We start from the raw sequence: 7489 nt of genomic DNA, 5'->3' as shown, positions 1-7489 counted from the left end.
GATCGTATTAAAAACATGAATTAAATTTTTACTATTATTGATGATATTTTCGTTTTAAAATTAAGAATGCAGGCGAGTTAATGGGTCTACTAATGGTCGAATGACTACATTAACAACTGCTTTCGCTACAAAATTGATGCCAATCATGGAAAGATAACACTAAATTTCCCAAAGCTGGGTTAAGGCCTTTTGAGGAGAAGGTTTGGAGCATATTCCACCACGCTGCTCCAATGCGATGGAATGCACATGTGGCAGAATTTCGTTGAAATTAGACACATGCAGGTTTCCTCACGGTGTTTTCCTTCACCGCCGAGCACGAGATGAATTACACAAATTAAGCACATGAAATTCAGTGGTGCTTGCCTGGGCTTGAACCCGAAATTATCGGTTAAGATGCACGCGTTCTAACAACTGGGCCATCTCGAATCTTAATAAAAAAAATCTTTAATGTTATGACACTTCGCACGTGACATTGACAAATAAAAAAAATAAAAAAAAAATAAAAATGTTTTGACACTAATTGTCAATTGTCACATTGAAAGTTGAATGTTTGGTTCGAAAATATTTAAAATCGTTACTCAGAGAAACACATTACATTCGAATTGAATCTTGAAATTTTCCTGGTCGAGATGGACAACCTTAGTCTTCGTGTAGAAAAATAATTTCTGTCAAATATTATCGGATCTGAGGCAATTACTCAGAGAACTATGACTTATAATCTTTTGTATAGTTTACGATTGTATGATGACGTAATAACTTTTTGACATTCACACTTGCTCGATAACAAAATACATTTGTAACAATTTCTTACTCAAAACTTCAGTAAATATAACTTTCTCTAAGTATCCAGGAACTTACTGAATAGTTCCTGGAAGACGAGAGAAGTTACGGGTTGATTTCCTGGAAAATATCTTGAGGTGTTTCAAGTGGAAACGATTTGATTGAAAACGATCGTATGTTGTGAGAATATATTTCCAATTTTAATTGATATTTAGCAATAATCGCGAAATATCTGCATTTTAGCATTTTTTTTTTAGCATTAGCAGCCTGTAAATTTTCCCACTGCTGGGCTAAAAGCCTCCTCTCCCTTTGAGGAAAAGGTTTGGAGCATATTCCACCACGCTGCTCCAATACGGGTTGGCGGCTTACACATGTGGCAGAATTTCGTTGAAATTAGACACATGCAGGTTTCCTCACGATGTTTTCCTTTACCGCTGAGCACGAGATGAATTATAAACACAAATTAAGCACATGAAAATTCAGTGGTGCTTGCCTGGGTTTGAACCCGAAATCATCGGTTAAGATGCACGCGTTCTAACCACTGGGCCATCTCGGCTCGAAATATCTGATACCTTTCATAATACGTTTACTGGACAGATGAGACTACAATGGTTTGAGGTACATATATTATTTAAAAATGGCAACACTACAAAAATAACAATAACTAAAGGTAATTAAATAGAAAATAATTTTGTACATCTAATAATGCGTTTGGAATACACGTTTTCTTCTCTGCACCCTGTCGATTCTAATAAATAATCTTTCCTTTAACTTTTTGTTTCGGTCAACTAGAACAGAGCCAAACTATAGGAAGTCGTTCGCGTCATAAAAGCTATTGCTTCATAAAAATTATGGTGCAATTATACACATGGGGTATACATAGGACACGTGCAAGTGTCACGACACATGACAATTTCTATGAACATTGTCCAAGAATTGAAATGGAAACGAAACTTTTTGGTGTAACTGGACCTGAATATGTCTTCAAGGCACACTATGCACGACGATCAAGACCTAGGTCTGGCTAGGGAATATTTATATTATTTAATTCGGCGAAACCAAAACAGTTTAGTTTCGCTTTTTCTTCAATCGATTTTGTTTTTGTTATTTGATCGGTAGCTATTGCCAAGCTTGAGTGTATCTGTGTGTATGTATGTATTTCCGAAACGCGTACATTCATATAATTTGTTTATCTAAATTTTCAATTATAATTACGGTTCAATTTCGACCATTGAACGAAAACTAATACACGTAATTAATCAAATTTGTTCGAAATTCAAAATTAAATTTAAAATCAAATAACCTCAGGTCAGGTAACATAATATTAACATCCCGAATTTTAATTACGAGAAATTTAAACAAGGGGACAACTAAATTTCACGTTCACAATTAAGACGCGATGGAATTAAAATTAGTTGGAAATCTTAAGGTGCTATTATTATTATTAGTTTTTTAATAGAAACGAGTGCTGTTATCTTTATGTGCTTTCCAAGAACAACAATTCTCCAGCTGCCGGTATCTTCATAAAATACTAAATATAAATTTATAATCCCTGACTATAAACACATACAACGCCTAAGGCTATGGTCCGAAATGAAATTTCTCCCCGAAATTATTTTTGAAAAGCACGAGAAGGTAAGCTCTAAGGAAAGTATTTTCAATAAAGCCCTACCACCAACTATGATACGAATTTCCAATTCGTCATATCTGATGTTATAAATATAAAATCTGTATTTGGGATTCTGCTAATATGTGAAATACATCGTTTTTGATATTCATCCCAGTACGGGGCAAATTAAATACATTTTGTTTCGAAGAACGTCATTTTTGATGTTAGAATCGGTATTTAGTCTTCTGTTCTTGACCATATTTCTGTTCTAATAGGGTTTTTGCTGTAGTAAAATTTGTAATCTAAGAGGGTGTAATTGGGAATGAAATTTGTAAAGAATTTCTTCAATTTTAGTAAAGATGTTCGTCAATTTTGAAATTCCAAATATAGTAATTGGTTTATTGAAAACAAAACTCTCATGACTTTACAAAATAAATGCGGTTGGATACACAATGTTTCTGATGGGATTATCTACACATGGTTAATGACTAGTATCATCATAATCGCGACCGGAATACGTACAAATCATCATTAATTTCATGACATTTTGTCATTTTTTTTAAACATTTTAACCCGTATTAAAAATCGTTTGTTAAAATAACAGAGTTCATTTCAGCGGACATCATTACTCTGTTCGATTTTTTTAAAAAAAAACCATCATTTTTATTTGTAAAATTGTTCGTTTTAAAGCGAATTTTTGCTTTCATATTTTTTTTCAGTCCATCAAATATTGATAGTGTTAACTTTAGCAGAGTGTTTTAATATGTTTATAACGGATTGTGTCGTCAACTTTGTTGGCTTATACTATTAATATCAAAATCAAAATGTATTTTATTCAAATTGGCTCTTGTATAAAATAGATCCGTTGAATCTGTTTGGTGATAATGCTTTGTGCGAGCCAGTCTGGGTAGATATATAAAAGTAGTAGCATTTAAATGGTTTAAACTACCCTTTCGTCAGATATAATAATGCTAAACAGTTACGTTAATGAACCAGGGTACAATGGACATAACATCTTAGATAACAAGGCTGGTGGTGCTTGGCGTAGTGAATATATACTTAATATTTCTTAGGGTATCAATGTCTTTGAACGATGGTGACTAATCATCAGGTAGCTCATTTGATCGTCCACTTGCCACCGTGAAGTCACCTTCATACCATGGATGGTACATTATTTTTACGAATCATCAGGTTTTAAATTAGTGTGAAAATAATTGGGGTACAGCAGTGGAATCTGCAAGGAGTGAAATCGAGACGTGGTAGAGGCACGCGTATTCTATTCAGATGGCCTCGAGGGGAACGGTGGCCTTAGTATGTGGCCGAATCGATCAGGAGGACGATCACCGATTTTGACCAAGTCGGCCAATCTCCAGAGAAACCAGTAACCTAAGCCTCACCTAAGCCTAACTAGTCTAGTCTTCTCTATTTTCTCACTATCATGACACTATCAAAAACGAATATTATAATGCTATCGACACGACTGGGTGGAGTTTGGCTTTGCGTGCTTTACGAGGCACAAGAGTGTACTCACATTTTATAACTTCCAAACTTCTGCTACTAATCTTTTCTACTATTTATCGGCCTGACCTGTAATTTGAACAGAGGATCTCGGAATCCTACCAAGGATTCCACGGTCACTAGATTAATGATGCAGTCAAAATATGTCACCTTTCTGGAAATAATTGCAGAATTGAGATCTGACGCAAGATTCTGTTAGCTTTTTTACAACTTCGGTTTGTCGACGTATTCATTTTTATTTAGCAAAGTCGAAATGTTTTTATGCCCAAAAGTTGCACCACAATTAATTCATTTTGTTAATAAATAAAAAAAAATCACAATAAAAATAATATTTAAGTCCGCGTTCAAAACTTTACAAAGTAAACGAACCGATATTTAGTGGAGGAATTAGTTTTCGGAAATGTTTGCGATTTCTGACAGTTAATAAATGACTTCCAACTGTCTGTTCGTTTAACTCGTTCCGCTGAAATTTAGTTTTAAACATAATATACATAATTTAAATATTATTTAAATGCGGACACAAGTTTGTTGTGTTGTTCGAATGTTTAATGACGACTTTTCTTCATAACATTTCCTTTGTTTAAATGGTCATTTGAATACTATATTACTCAATCTGTCTATATTTATACATAACTGGTAGGGTAACTGGTTAGTGATCCATTTAATGGTACGTGGTTACTGTACGTATTTGAAATATTTTGGATTTTATTGGAAAGAGTCGACAGTAAACTCAATAATTATTTTTGTTTTGTTTGTTGAAAATGCTGTTACATTGCCACTGGGTGCGTCATTGGTTTAGTGGTTAGGTTTAAAATCCAACTCGAAACAATATACATTTATTACGTTTTCTATCGAGAAATCAGAAGCAGTCAGGGTTAAGTTACTAGTGTTTACTCGTATAGCACATGAAGCCGTTTACGCTTAAGACATTTTTGGTTGTTTGAATTTGCCGTCCTATTGGATTTTGTTAATACCCTGAATAAGTAGCTTTTCCTTTGACGTCATTGCACTGGCTCACTCACGTTTTACACTGAAATAGAGATTTATAAGCATCACTGTGAGTGTAATGTGTTAGACTGTTGCTGCAGAAAATCTACTAATACTTACATAAGTTTTTTTTTATTATTGAGGTTTTACATTGGGTTAATAAACCCAAAATACTTTATTAGAAAGGACAGGGCAGAAAGTGGATATCAGCTATTTCATGTATTTAATTTGTGTATTTAATAACTCATCTTCAAGAGAACCTTCTAGAAACTTCAAGAGAACCATCGCGAGCAAACCTGCTTGACTTGAATACCACATGTACAACTACCTGACCTATCATGGAGCAGAGTGATGGAAAAAACTCCAAGCCTTTTTAACAAATATATATGCCCAACATTGGGCATGTTTACTGGCTGTTGCTGTAAATAAAATATATAGTTAATCCAGTTTGTAAGTTTTATTATTCTATGTTATATTCTTAAAGCTACATAAACCTCGGTATAGCGTTGGTTGTTAATTTGCTTGCTGCGAATTTATTGGCGTTCAATTGTGAATATATTAGGGGAGGAAAAGTGTTCTGATTTATAACCGAACTGCGTAATGTAGTGCAAGAGCTAATTGGTCATTTGATATTGTTAAATATACTTCTGAAGTATAGAATTTTACTTGGTGGTAGGTTAGCAAAATAAAAATATTGCAACGATAGTAATTTTGATGAGTTATTTTTTCGTGTTGTACTTGACGGTAATCGAGATCTTGCTGGTGATCAGAAAATTATTTTCGATAACTCTTAGGGTTTATTGGTTCTAGCGCTCATTGTTCTGATTATTATAAATAATTATTTAAGTCTCAAGAATTGATAAATGACTTGGAGGATGATTAAGCTACTTTACTTGGTGGTAGGGCTTTGTGCAAGGCCGTCTGGGTAGGTACCACCCACTCATCATATATTCTACCGCCAAACGGCAGTACTCAGTATTGTTGTGTTACGGTTTGAAGGGTGACTGAGCCAGTGTAACTACAGGCACAGGGGCCTTAACATCTTGGTTCCCGAGGTTGGTGGCGCATTGGTGATGTAGGGAATGGTTAATATTTCTTACAGCGCCATTGTCTATGGGCGTTGGCGACCACTTATCATCAGGTGGCCCATTTGCTCATCCGCCTACCGATATCATAAAAAAATCTTTTCATTATTTTGTAATTAATCAAGTCAAAGTCAAAGTCAAAGTCAAAGTCAAAAATCTTTATTCAATATAGAAGTGTTTACACTTGCTTATTGATTGTCAAAAATCTACCACCGGTTCGGAATTTAGCACCTCGGACCTGAGAAGAACCGGCGAAAGAAACTCAGCGGGATATATTTTTTTTATTTTTTTTAACCATTTTCCATATAGGTACAATGATAAGTATATTTTAGTTGTTTGAAACAGCCTGGAGGCGATCATTTCATTACCAAGGTGTGCAGTCAACTAAAAAGTCATTAGTGTTGTAATATCCTTTAGCACACAAACGCTCTTTAACGACTCTTTTGATTTTTATAATTGAATAATTTTGAACGTTTTCTGGGATCCTGTTGTAAAAACGTATACATTGCCCCAAAAAAGAGTTACTAACCCTGTGTAATCGGGTACTTGGAGTAACTAATAAATATCAGTAGTTTCAAAGAAACTACAAGACTGACTGCTTCATTGGTAGTAGCTAGATAAAAGGTCGTAGATCCCGAAGTGCTGGGTTCAAATCTCAGGTCGGGTTGATAAAAAGTTTATTATTAAAATATTCTCGATAGCAGCGAAGTCTGGAAATTCGAAGTTTGTACACTCCCGTGCTTTAGAAGACGTGAAGCCGTGAATCAACATGACCGGAAAAAGTTCTTCTGATCATGGACTTGCCCATTGTACTATATGTATATGTACTAAGAGTGTGGGAATAAAGAGTGTGAAACACTTAATGTCCTGCAAGGTCAGCTGATCGCCCTTAAACTAGACCAAACGTACCGAAATCGTGTATGACGGGATGAATATGTTGAAGCAAATGGCAAAAATGCGTAGGGTGTTGCAGTGCAGTGTTATATCACATATTATAAACCCGCTTCAAAAAAATTCGCATGTTTTTTCAATCACTTAGTAAAACTGTTTGCATTCATCCGACATAATTAACTCCTCGACTACGTTTCACGGGCGCTATCCAGTTAGTACCGGTTTTATCCAGATGCTTCTTTACAACAAAATGGCGGCGTAATTTAGATTGTTGCGACCGGAGCGACCGCAACTCGATTTCGGTTTTCCGACTGCTTCACTTTTGGTAAGTTAATAATGACTTCGATAAGAACTCGGTATTTTTACGAGAAAATATTAAATAAGGTTATTTGTTTGGATATAATTTTATATAGTTTTCTTATTTGCAATGAGGATTTAACTTGAATGTACAGCGTAAAGTTAAAAAGCTACTGTACAAATCATGACCGCGTGGAATGATGGCAAGAATGCTTTTATAGATACATTTCCCCGTTGAATAGCAATTCCGATTCTCTGGACAAAAACAAATCAGCCCTATCACCTGTGGAGGGGTTTTTTAATTATTTAATTTAGGCTCAAA

The sequence above is a fragment of the Vanessa atalanta genome, chromosome 26 (assembly GCF_905147765.1).
Source record: "Vanessa atalanta chromosome 26, ilVanAtal1.2, whole genome shotgun sequence".
In the NCBI taxonomy this organism is placed as follows: Eukaryota; Metazoa; Arthropoda; class Insecta; order Lepidoptera; family Nymphalidae; genus Vanessa; species Vanessa atalanta.
The sequence above is the reverse complement of the archived record's forward strand: the minus strand, read 5'-3'. Positions refer to the sequence as shown.